The following is a 13,341-nucleotide window of genomic DNA, read 5'->3' as shown; positions in this document are numbered from 1 at the left end:
CCAATGATGTTGAGGATATATCCAAGGGCATAAAAGTCACCTTTCACTGTGGGCAGATACTCCACCTGAGGGAAAATGATATAGTTGCGCATGTGTTTCAGCAGGGCAGATAACACTCTGGACAACACGTTAGAGAACATTGGCTGTGACATCCCTGATGCCATGGCCACTGTTGTTTGAAAGGACCCACTTACCAGGAAATGGAGCACTGACAGGACCTGCACTAGAGGGGGGATTCCTGTGGGATTGCCGATAGCTGAAATCAGGTCTGGCTCCAAATGGGCTCACAGTTCATGAACTGTGGCACAATCAAGTCTGTAAGTGATAATGATGTGTCTCTCTTCCATTGTCGACAGGTCCACCAGGGGTCAGTTCACCGGAGGATGCCGTCATCTCATCACCTGCCCCAGCGGAGGTGCCCTATGGAGGAGAAGGGTGAGCAGAAGGTCATACACCACATAGGTTTCACAAGGCTGTTTAGCACAATCGTGAAATAATCTTTGTGTGCCTTTGTCTGTCCGTATTCCTGGCCAAAATAGCTGTGACGCAGTTAGTTAGCCTGCCATATGGCCCCCTGAAATGGTGGCTGTCTGACCTGGAAGGAGGGACAAGGGGAAATGAGGTAACAGCGCTGGTGATGTGCAGCGTTGCGGTAGGCGGTCGAAGACCACTGCGCAATTCAGCATTGGTTATCATTGGGCCCTATGGGTTCCAGGAGCCAATGACGATGTACGCCGGCGGTGACGGTACGCACCGCTGCAGATGTGACTGCCATTTTCTATCTGTTCCCTCACTTGATACCTGACCTTCAACAGGAGTGGACCTACACTGCAAGTGCTGCTGTGACCTGCATCTGGAAGCGACAAAGGCTTCAGTGTCTGTGGAAAGGGCCCCTGCCTTAATTGCGGAGGAGTTGGAGAAACTGGTGGATGGGGTCCTACCCAGTACACGCTACTCTACGGTCCCCCAGACAAACAGGTGAGTGAACCGTGTGCATAGTGGATGGGAAATGATTGTATGAAGTGTCGTGCATGGAAGAGACGGGGGGGGACAGACCAGCATGTGAGGATGGTGAGTGTATGTTTTTCTGGGACAGGGTGGGAGGTTTGTGGCCAATGTGTGAGAAGAACTATACGAGGGAGTAACATCCATTTTTACTTCACTATTCCTCTAGGTCAGTGCCCACCAGAAGAAGGGTATTTGGTGTGCCATCGCCAAGGGGGTCCGGACCCTGGGGGTCTACCATAGACAGAGCACCCACTACCGTAAAAGATGGGAGGACCTGCACTGCTGGAGCAAGAAGATGGCGGAGACCCAGCTGGGGATGGCCTCCCAATGTGGAAGGGGTGCCGTCGCACCATGACCCCCCTGATGTACCAGATCCTGGCGGTGGCATACCGTGAGTTGGATGGGAGCTTGAGGGCATCACAGCAGCCACAAGGGGGTGAGTACACTCTCATTCAGCTGACTCTGCGTGCTTGACGAGGTGTCTGGGTGGGGAGGTGGGCTGTGGGTTGCCCTAAGCCAGGGCAGACGCGCAAAGGTAGATCCATTGATTTGCAGGCTCAGTACCACTCCAACCCCAAAGGTGGTAGTTGCCCTCTACACCTAGTCAGGCTCCTATGGGTTCCAGCTGTGCATGAAATGGGGCTAGTGCATAGGGCTGCTCCCTGTGTGTTGTGTCTGCCAACGGTAGTGGTGTTGCAGGCATTGACCATGTATCTCCTCTGTCTTTCCCCCCTTTTTGTTTTGTAACCCTGTCCTTGTGTGCATTAGCATCATCTGGCGGAGGAGCATGCAACCCACATGGCCCTGGAGGGTGAATTTACGGAGTCAGAAGGCACCAGTGGGATGGAGGGCGAGGGGAGCTCCACGACAGGGACATGAGCAGACACCAGCGACAGTGACTCCTCCTCTGATGGGAGCTCCCTTGCGGTGGTGGGCACCTCTGTCCCCACAGCAACAACAGGTACAGCCGCCAACCCGCCTACCAGCACTGCCCTCCCAGCAGCCCCTCATCGAGTTTCCCGTGCCCGCTCACCCAGGAGGGTGGGCATCTCCTTCGCCCCAGGCACCTCAGGCCCTGCCCCAGTCAGCCCTGCTGCCCTCAGTGAGGAGGCTATTGACCTCCTGAGATCCCTCACTGTTGGGCAATCAACCATTTTGAATGCCATCCAGGGTGTTGAGAGGCATTTGCAGCAAACAAATGCATACCTGTAGGGCATTCATTCTGGCGTGGCGGCCCAACAGAGAGCATTTCAGGCTCTGGCCTCAGCACTGATGGCAGCCATTGTCCCTGTGTCCAGCCTCCCCCCTCCAACTTCCTCTACCCAGACCCAATCCCCTGTACCTCTGCCTATCCCAAGCACACCATCAGACCGGCATGCACACTCATCAACACACAAGAGTAGACATGGCAAACATAAGCACCACACATCCCACAGGCACTCACACAAGCACCATCCCCATGCAGACACACCAACATCCACTGCCTCCATTGGTTCCCCCTCCTCCGCGTCCTCCTCCTCCTCCCTCCCTGTCTCATCTCCACTCACACCCGCATGCACTACATCTTCATCCACTACCTCCATCACCAGCATACCCATCACCACACACCGCTGAAAATCACCACCCACACTACCATTCACACATCCCCTGTGTCCTCTCCCAGTGTGTCTGTGAGCCCTCCTCCCAAAGTCCACAAACGCAGGCACACACCCACCCAACAGCCATCCACCTCACAACAGCCTCTGGCACAAGCACCTTCACCATAGCAGACGTACACCTCCTACAACCACTACCTCTCCCTTCACTCCCAAACCCCCTCCATCTTCCCGTCCCAGTGTATCTAAAAAACGTTTCCTGGCTAACATTGACCTCTTCCCTACACCTCCCCCCCCATCCTTCCCCTAGGGCAAGGATGTCCACGACCCAGCCCAGCACCTCAGCCACCATATCCTCCACCACTGTGGTCTCAGCAAGTTCTGTCACATCGCGGGCGGCACCCATCAGGGCTGCCAGTGTGCCACCAAATGAAGCCAAGGATCAGCACACTCTGCCACCTGCCAAGGTGAAGAAGGTGCCCACATCCCGGAGGGAGAAGCCGCACCAACCACCCAGTAAGGGCTCCTCCAAGCCAAAAGGGGACAGTGCCAAGGGACCAGCAGCGACATCAAAGGGGGGGAAGGGACACAAGGCGAAAGGCAAGTCAGGACAGGGCACGGAGCCTCCGGCTGAGGGACCAGAGTCACACGTGCAGGCAGCCAGAACAGCAACCTGTACGACAGTGGACACCTGCACCGCCACCTGCACTGCCACCTGCACGTCTGTTGCCTCAGCAACAGTACCCAGGATCATCCCCAGTGTGCAGCCATCCGAGGCTGCAGGAGACGTCCTGCTGTGTCCCTCCACAGGTGCTGACACATTCACCAACTCCAGCATCTCCGCCATAGACACCGCCGCAACCACCACCACCAGCCCTGTGACGTGCTCAGACAGTGCCACCACAGCTGACATGGATATCATCCCCAGTGGCCAGCCATCCGAGGCTGCAGGAGACGTCCTGGACCCTGCTCAGCGTACATGAGGCACGACACCCAGCACTGTTTGTACCTGCAGGTGGCAGGCGAAGTCGCAGCAGGGTAGAGTGTGTCTCTGCCTCCATGGAGTATCATGCTACCTGTTCCCAGGCAATCTCGTGGCACACACACCCAGGTGAGGGAATGGGACCTGCCACACTGCATGTGAAGCACTCTGGGCACCAAGCCCCCTCCAGAACCAGTGGAGAAAAGCATCCACTACCCCAGTCCTTGGCAGGATGAAGCACTCTGGGCACAAAGCCCCCTCCAGAACCAGTGGAGAAAAGCATCCACTCATACAGTCCTTGGCAGGATGAAGCACTCTGGGCACAAAGCCCCCTCTGGAACCAGTGGAGAAAAGCATCCACACAGTCCTTGGCAGGATGAAGCACTCTGGGCAGAAAGCCCCCTCCAGAACCAGTGGAGAAAAGCATCCACTATCCCAGTCCTTGGCAGGATGAAGCACTCTGGGCACAAAGCCCACTCCAGAACCAGGGGAGAAAAGCATCCACTCACACAGTCCTTGGCAGGATGAAGCACTCTGGGCACAAAGCCCCCTCCAGAACCAGTGGAGAAAAGCATCCACTCACGCAGTCCTTGGCAGGATGAAGCACTCTGGGCACAAAGCCCCTTCCAGAACCAGTGGAGACTGACATCCATTTGAGAGACTGTGGCTTTGTACTCCACAGGATAAAGCAGTCAGCAAACCACCCACTGGAGAGACTTGAGAGACTGTGGCTTTGCACTCCCCAGGATAAAGCAGGTGAGACTTGGGAGATTGTGGCTTTGCACTCCCCAGGATAAAACAGTGGGCAAAGCACCCACTGGAGAGACTTGAGAGACTTTGGCTTTGCACTCCCCAGGACCAAACTGTGGGCATGGAGCCCCCTCGTGGAGCAGTGGCATCGTCCATTCATCCGGCTGAGGTGCCCCCCTCCCTTTCCTCCTGAGAAGCCTGTTTATTTTCGATCTGATGCCCCAGCAGTTTTCTCTCCGTTTCGAGTCAGGTATCATGTGTGGGCTTCGCCCATACATTTTGGGACCACTGGACCACTGGTCCACGGACAGTGATTTCATTACTATCCAGACTTGTGTAGTTGGTGTACATATTTGTATATACTGATGAATTTAATTTTTGCCTATCTGATTTTTCTATGATTACACTTGTTTCAATCATTTCATTTTGTCCTTGCGTTATTCCAGGGGGTGACGGGGTGTAAAGGTAATGTTGATGCATGTATTTGTGTGTATGGTGTTGTGGGTGAGGGTGGGGGTGTTGTGTGTGCGTGTCACTCTCTTTTTACTCCCCCCTCCCCTGTGTGCTAGGTGCAGTACTCACCCTGGTCGTCGCCAGCGTCTTTGCTGCTCCTGATAGAAGAGGAGGTAAAGCAACATGGACAGGACCTGTAACTCGGGCGCCATAGCGTCCTGGTTCCTCGTTGGGTGTTGAGAGGTGAGTGGTTTCCCTTCTGTGTACTGGTTCTGCCGTGCTTTTGATGGCATTGGTACCACCCCGGAAAAGCTGGCGGATTGGTGCCTTGTAATACGGTGGGCGGTACATTGTGTTCCCCGGCCTGTTGGTGGTTACCGCCGCGGTGTTTGTTTCTACCGCCGTGGCAGTCAGAGTGTTAAAGTGGCTGTCTATGTTGGCAGTTTCCCCCATGGTAGTGCTTCCATTTTTTTTACCGCCGGTCTGTTGGCGGTCTGTGACGGGCTGGCTGAGACCCGCCCGCACACTCTGCCCACTTGTGCTGTCGCTGCCTCTGGGATGCTGGAACAACAAGGACTCTCAGCCAATGAGAGTGGCACGCCCTGGACAACGCGGGAAGGCGAGATCTTCAAAGGTTTGGCGGGGAAGGAGTCAGGGAAGAAGGAATGGAAACAGGAATCGGGAGAATCAGCGGAGGACGGCGGGGAAGAGCAGGACGACAGAGCGAGTGGCCAGGAGGCTACTGAGACGGGAACCCCGATCAGAGGATCCGGGATCCAGGAAAGGAGTTTCACCGTGACCGGTGGAATCCGACCCAGGAGGGATGAGGAGGAGACCGGAATGCCACGGTGACCAGGAGGCAGAACGCAGCAGCCCGCCACGCTTCTGGAGAAGCGTGGCAATCTCAGGTGTGTGACGCGTTGTGGTATGGGGAAGGGAGGGCAGGTGGTGCTGTCAAAAGGTACAAGGGAGGACGGGTGGGGAAAATGTATGAAACGGAGGGAGGGGCAGACATAAGAAATCACGAAGCACGGGTGAGGTGAGGGGAAGCACAACACTAGAAATAGAAATGCCGTAAGAAAAATACCAGATTATGCCGTTACAAAGAAAAGGAAGGAGTGGGTAAAAGACCGACGCCAATACCGACAGAAAGGTCCAGAAAGAAGACAGAAACAGGGAATTACGGAAGAAAAACCAGCTGAAACATAGGGAACGAAAAGAGAAGGTTAAAACAAAGAAAGAGAGCACACGAAAAAGAGAGAGAGAGAGTGAACAGAAAGACAAGGCAGAAGAAGAGGGACAGCAAGGAATAGTTAGGAAAAGAGAAAACAACCAAAACACTTACCGTTATATTCCTTCTTTTTCCCACATGCGCTTTCCGGGAGACCTATAAAAAAGAAGAGAAACAAGGAGACGGTTAAAGAATCAGGAACTGAAGTAGACCCACAGAGAGAGACGGAGGAACCAAAATAGCCACCCAACAAAACACAACCATTTGCATAAACAATAAACACCCCTAACCTATTAGAATACCAACTCCCGTGTTGTCCTTTTCACTGCGTTTTGCTGCAAGTGGTGTCGGAAGTGGGATTTGGAGAAACACGCCACAATGGAGGAGAAACCATCTATGGCGGACATGATCGCCCAATTGGCGGAAGGGCAGCACCACTTACAGATCGTGTGGGAACAGCAGATGAGAGAAGCCAAGGAGGAACGGGAAGCTCAGTCGATTTCCCAGAACTTTGCTTTAGTATGATACAACGTGAAGCAACTAGGGACACAGAGGCTTGGTTGTGATGGCCACTGGGGACAGTATACCGACTCTCCTGCGGATTTCCATGCTTCGAGCACAGCGACGACATGGACGATCCTTTTTGGGTGCTTTAGGAATGCGATCAGCAAAGTGTAGCCTTGCCACATCCTCCAGAGCCTATGAGGTGGAGGCTGCTGCTGCTTCTGTAACAGCAGTAAGGCTTTCAATTACAGACTGGATATCAAGGAAAGTCATGAGTCTTCCTGTGGTTGTCTGACGGTAAACAACATACGCATTGTATGTTGCCATCTGGATCAAGTGGGTAAACAGTTTCTTGTACCAAGTGCGAGTTTTACGACACGAATTGTATGGTTGAAGAACCAGGTCATTCTTGTCCACTCCACCCATGTACTTATTGTAATCAAATAAACAGATGGGATTGTGGACTTTGGCCATCTGACCCCAAACCGTGATCGGGAAGTGCTCTCATCATGAATTGTAGTGAGTACGTATACATCATGCCTGTCCAAGAACTTGACTGAGAGCAGTTCGTTGGAACACAATGAAGTACTCTGGGATTTCTGGAGCTTCTTGCAAACAAGCTCCTGTGGGAATCCTTTGCAGTTACAATGAACTGTGGGACAGGCCACAGTGCCAGCTTTGTAAAGCTCACTGAACAGCTCAACTCCTGTGTAGAAATTGTCCACATAAAGGTTATAACCTTTGTGAAGAAGTGGCTGGACAAGTTCCCATACAATCTAACCTGTGATCCCTAACGCCGGAGGGCAACCTACAGGGTTTAGGGTAGAGTCCTTCTCTGTATACACTCTCAAGCTGTACACATAGCCAGAAGAGCTCTCACACAGCATGTACAGCTTTTTGCCATAGTGATCTCTTTTGCTTGCAATGTACTGTCTGAAAAGTAGCCGTCCTTTGTACAGAATCAAGGACTCATCGACTGCCATATTCTTTCCAGGAGTATAGATCTCTGGAAACCTGGCAGACAAATGTTCCACGACAGGCCGAATTTTGAACAACCTGTCAAGGTCTGCATGGCCCCAGGGCAATGCAGCGAATTGTCATTGAAATGCAGCATGTGTTGCAGTAGCAAAAAACAATCTCTGCTCATCTACGATGCGAAGATGGGGCTTACCCAAACCATGCGAGTCGTCCAGTAGGACTGCAAGGTGGGTTTCTGCACTAACCCCATTTTGAGCGTAAGGCCAAAAAATATCTTCAACTGGGCCAGAGAAGTGGGAGTCCACTGGTGTGCCCTAGAACGGGCCCTAGAGTGCCTCCACACTCCCTCAGAAATTGGTCTGCACACAAATTTCTTTGCTGCACAAGTTCCTGAAGGAAGTCAACATCCAACATCCAAAAATAGATGGACGTAGTTGACTGGCAAAAAGTTAGCTGTATCGACTTTACATCCAGCGTTACCAGTAAAAGTTGGAATTTGGGGCTGATCTAAACAGGGGGTCTGCCAAGAGAGCACTCTCTCTGTGCTTGTGGCCGCATGCACCTGCTCTCTCGGTTCGGCTAACCCGATGTTGTCCCGCTGCACAGACTGTGCTTGTGTCGTCATCGTCTCCTTCAGAATCATTGGAAGAGGTGTCATCGGATGGGACACCGCCGACTGAAAAATCACTCCCAGATTCTGCTCCATTGTCCACTCCCTCAGATGCTGTCTCAGTATCTGCTGTCTCAGTCACTGATCCTACATCAGAGCTGTCCTCTATAACCCGAGTTAGGGCTTGAGAAGCAGTCATCCAATGAGACGCCATCTCTGCTACTGGCTAAACTGTCCCTCTACAGTACCAGCCTACGTAGAAGGCAGATAGTCACAATATTGCTCATGGGTGTATTTGATGTGTCCAATAGGAAATGTCGTAACCTTACCTTCGCTTCTTCTCCGATTCGGCAGATTCTCTGAAGACACTGAAAAAAACAAAAAAGACAGTTATTACTTCACCTTACCACATACCCATCATCACAGCCTTTATCGCTGGTTCCACCCAGCAAAAGTGCCCCTCATATCTCCATAGTTCCCCTCGCACATACATTTCATTTGTTTTAAATTGCAGGTAACACTTGCCTTTACTAATCCACTCAGATAAGTACATATAAATGTATATCCTTTGCAGCAGGACAATAAACTGCACTACTTTATGGCATCAAAACTGCCAATAGACAAACGACTCCCGGCTCCCATGGAAAATGACACATGGAAAAAAACAAAAACATATATATATATATATATATATATATATATATATATATATATATATATATATATATATATATATATATATAAACACACACACATCTATATAGATTTGTCCCATAAAAAACTAAAATATATATATATATATATATATATATATATATATATGAAGAGAGACTAAGGAGGTCATTACAACATTGGCGGTAAAAGCCGCTTACCACCGTGCAGAAGACCGCCAATACACCGCCGTGGAATTCCGCCACAGCTATTATGACACACATCTCGGAATCCGCTGAAATTCAGACACCCACACAAGTCCCCCACACCAAAGGTCAGTGATAAACTGGCGAAAACAAATCCTCCACTGTCACACCAACAGAAACACGCCCATGCTATTACGACCCACGAATCCATGCGGCGGTCTTTCAACCGCGGTATTCCATTGGCGGTACACACTGCCGCGCTCAAAATACACACACATCTCCAACACACCGCCACATTGGACAATTCAAAATACACATACAAACACCACTCCCACACACCCAACACAATATAAAACACACACCCACATCACCCACAAACCCCTACGACCAAAACTTCGAGACGAAGGTGACAGAGAGAGAGCACAGCAATAGACAACCCCACCACACAGAGGCACACAACACCATCACCCACACAACATCCACGCACAAAACACCCCACACCACTACACATCACCACACTCATCAACACATACACCACCCACACATCACGTACATCACCCCATGGCACGCCAAAAACACCCCAGGTTTTCGGAGGAGGAGCTCAGGGTTATGGTGGAGGAAATCGTACGGGTAGAGCCACAGCTATTTGGATCACAGGTGCAGCACACCTCTATAGCTAAGAAGATGGAGCTATGGCGAAGAATCGTGGACAGGGTCAACGCAGTGGGACAGCACCCAAGAAATCGGGAGGACATCAGGAAGAGGTGGAACAACCTACGGGCGAAGGTGCGTTCCGTGGTCTCCAGGCACAACATCGCGGTTCAGCGGACTGGCGGTGGACACCACCTCCTCCCCCACAACTAACAACATGGGAGGAGCAGGTCTTGACCATTATGCATCCTGAGGGCCTCGGAGGAGTCTGTAGAGGAATGGACACTGGTAAGTCAAATCTTAACTATCATATCCCCCACTCTAACTGCATGCTATCACACACCCCCACCCTCACCCCCTCCCCTATCACTCCAACTCCTCACTAATGTACTAATAACACAAACCACACATCCCAGCACCAAGCCCTGCATGACACAACAAAGCATGGGTACCCATCACTAAAGCATGCCCACTGCACATACCCATAACCCCCCTAACCATCATCACACAAGCCCCCACACAGGAATGCTAACACTGGGGTACACGCTCACCCACCCATTGCACACCATGACACACACAGATGCAATAATCATGCTTTTATACCCCTGCAGGACCACTACTTAACGTCACCAGACAGGAGGGTCCAGACATCTCTACCCCACCCACAGAAGAGGCCCACAGTGATGACAGCAGCTCTGGCCAACTGGATCCAGATGACCAGCCCGGACCATCGTGGGCCTCGGGACAGTCGGTTCCCCTCGCACAGGCACAGCCCAACACTGACCTTCCACCCTCTGGTAACACCAGCACAGCACCCACCCAGCGGGCCCATACCTCCGTACCCAGGACATGTCAATCAGCTGTGTGTCCACCACTACAGGGAACCCAGGATAACCCACCACCCCAACAACAACAGGGACCTGGGGGCAGTGGTAGTGGGCACACAGTCCAGGGGACGGAGGCCCAGGAACACAGGGGAACTGGGAGGGCTGCTGTGCGACAGGGGGCGGACAGGCCAAGGGAACCCACTCTCCACGAGGCCCTCTCCTCCATCATGGGAGCATTCCACCACTCCCAGGAGACGATGGCTACGGTCCTGGCCAAGTTTCAGGAGACCCAGCGCATGCAGGAGGAACAGTATTTGGGGTTCAGGGAGGAGCTCAGAACCATCAGCTCCGCCCTGGGCACCATCGTAGAGGTGCTGAAGGACATACAGAACACCATGAGGGACACCGTGGCACTCCAATGGGGCCCTGACACTAGCATGGACGATGAACTGCCCACCACCTCCGCCGGCGCTAGTGGACAGGACGCCCCGCCACAGGACCACCACACCAGCACCCCACCCCCTGCAGATGGAGAACAACCCCGCAAGAGGTCCCTGAGATCCAGGAACAGGACAGAGCACGATGGCAAGACCCCCGCCAAGAAATGAGACCACCCTGATTGTCATCCCACTGTCCCACTTTGTTACCCTGTCCATATTCGAACTGCCCCAGCTCCACTCCCTATGCCCATATGGGCAGTGCACCTGTGAGACTAATAGACTGGACTCTGCCATGGACATTCCTCCACCATCACCCATCACCATTTTGCCACCCCTCCAATAATTAGCACTTAAATAAACACCCTTGAACCACAAAACAATCTGGAGTCAGTCTGTGATATTTAAAATGTGTATTATCTATGACAATGACAAAATCCTTTTGAAAATGTAATGTCAACATACCTATGTCACACATCACAAGTCCATGAAGGATGCAAGCAGATGACACACGTTGGTAACCACACCTGTGAAACCGTAATGGAAATGTACAACTCAGTTACCAAATACTGCTTCAAATTGACAGACAGGATAGAGGTAGAAGTGTGAAAGTAAATGTACTAGTAAAGAAATTGTTCTCACCTGTGTGTCACTGGAAATATTGCTGTATGACAGAGTCCCTGTTGTCAATGTCTTCTTCCTCAGCTTCCTCCTCATCACTGTCCACAGGCTCCACAGCTGCCACAACACCGTCATCTGGACCATCCTCCTGCAGAAAAGGCACCTGGCGTCGCAAAGCAAGATTGTGAAGCATAGAGCAGGCGATGATGACCTGGCACACCTTCCTTGGTGAGTAGAATAGGGAACCACCTGTCATATGCAGGCACCTGAACCTGGCCTTCAGGAGGCCGACGGTGCGTTCGATCACCCTCCTAGTCCACCCATGGGCTTCATTGTAGCGTTCCTCTGCCCTGGTCCTGGGATTCCTCACTGTGGTCAGTAGCCATGACAGGTTGGGGTAACCAGAGTCCCCAAATAGCCACACCCGGTGCCTCTGGAGTTCACCCATCACATAAGGGATGCTGCTATTCCGCAGGATGTAGGCGTCATACACTGAGCCAGGGAACATAGCATTTACCTGCGAGATGTACTGGTCTGCCAAACATACCATCTGTACATTCATCGAATGATTACTCTTCCGGTTCCTGTACACCTGTTCACTCCTGTGGGGGGGGACCAGAGCTACATTAGTCCCATCAATGGCACCTATGATGTTAGGGATATGTCCCAGGGCATAGAAGTCACCTTTAACTGTAGCCAAATCCTCCACCTGAGGGAAAACGATGTAGCTCCTCATGTGTTTCAGCAGGGCAGACAACACTCTGGACAACACGTTGGAAAACATAGGCTGGGACATCCCTGATGCCATGGCCACTGTTGTTTGAAATGACCCACTTGCTAGGAAATGGAGCACTGATAGCACCTGCACTTGAGGGGGGATTCCTGTGGGATGGCGGATTGGTGACATAAGGTCTGGCTCCAACTGGGTACACAGTTCCTGGATTGTGGCAAGGTCAAACCTCTAGGTGATGATTAAATGTCGCTCCTCCATTGTCAACAGGTCCACCAGCGGTCGGTACACTGGAGGATTCCGCCATCTCCTCACAAATCCCAGCTGACGGTGCCTAGGAAGGACAACAGCGACCACAGAGTCAAGCAACTCAGAGGTATGTACCCACAGCTACACAGAACACGAAACAAAATCCAAAAAGTTGTCTGTATGTGTGTTGAGTCCAGGCCTAGGTATGTGTGACGCAGTAGAAAATGAAGACATGTGGGCCCCTGAAATGGCGGCTGCCTGACCTCTAAACTGGGACAATGAGATGTGAGGTAACTGCGCTGGCGTTGTACACCGTCGCGGTAGGCGGTCGAAGACCGCGGCGCAATGCTGCATTGGTTAACATTGGACCCTATGGGTCCCAAGAGCCAATGACGAAGTGCGCCAGCGGTGATGATACGCACCGCCGCGGACATCACCGCCGCGGACGTTATCGCCATTTTCTATTTGTTCAATCACTCGATACCTGATCTACAACAGGAGAGAACCTACACGGCAAGTGCTGCTGTGACCTCGGTCTGGAAGAGACAATGGCACGTGCATCTGGGGAAATGGCCCCTGCCTTCACTGCACAGGAGATGGAGAAGCTCGTGGACGGGGACCTCCCCCAGTACACTCTACTCTACGGGCCTCCAGATCAACAGGTGAGTACGTAGGGTGCAAGTTGTATGGGCTATGCCTGGGTGGAGAGGGCTGGATGTAAGAATGAAGGGGGCAGAGTTTTGCGAGCACGAAGGACTGGGAATGCATGTGCCACATGGCAAGGGTAGGGATGTGGGCCACTCACTTCGACGGTGCAGTTGGTAATGACTTCTCTTCTTCCCCTGTACATGTCATGTA

This window comes from Pleurodeles waltl, chromosome 10 (assembly GCF_031143425.1).
Source record: "Pleurodeles waltl isolate 20211129_DDA chromosome 10, aPleWal1.hap1.20221129, whole genome shotgun sequence".
NCBI classification, from domain to species: Eukaryota; Metazoa; Chordata; class Amphibia; order Caudata; family Salamandridae; genus Pleurodeles; species Pleurodeles waltl.
This window is presented reverse-complemented; position numbering follows the sequence as displayed.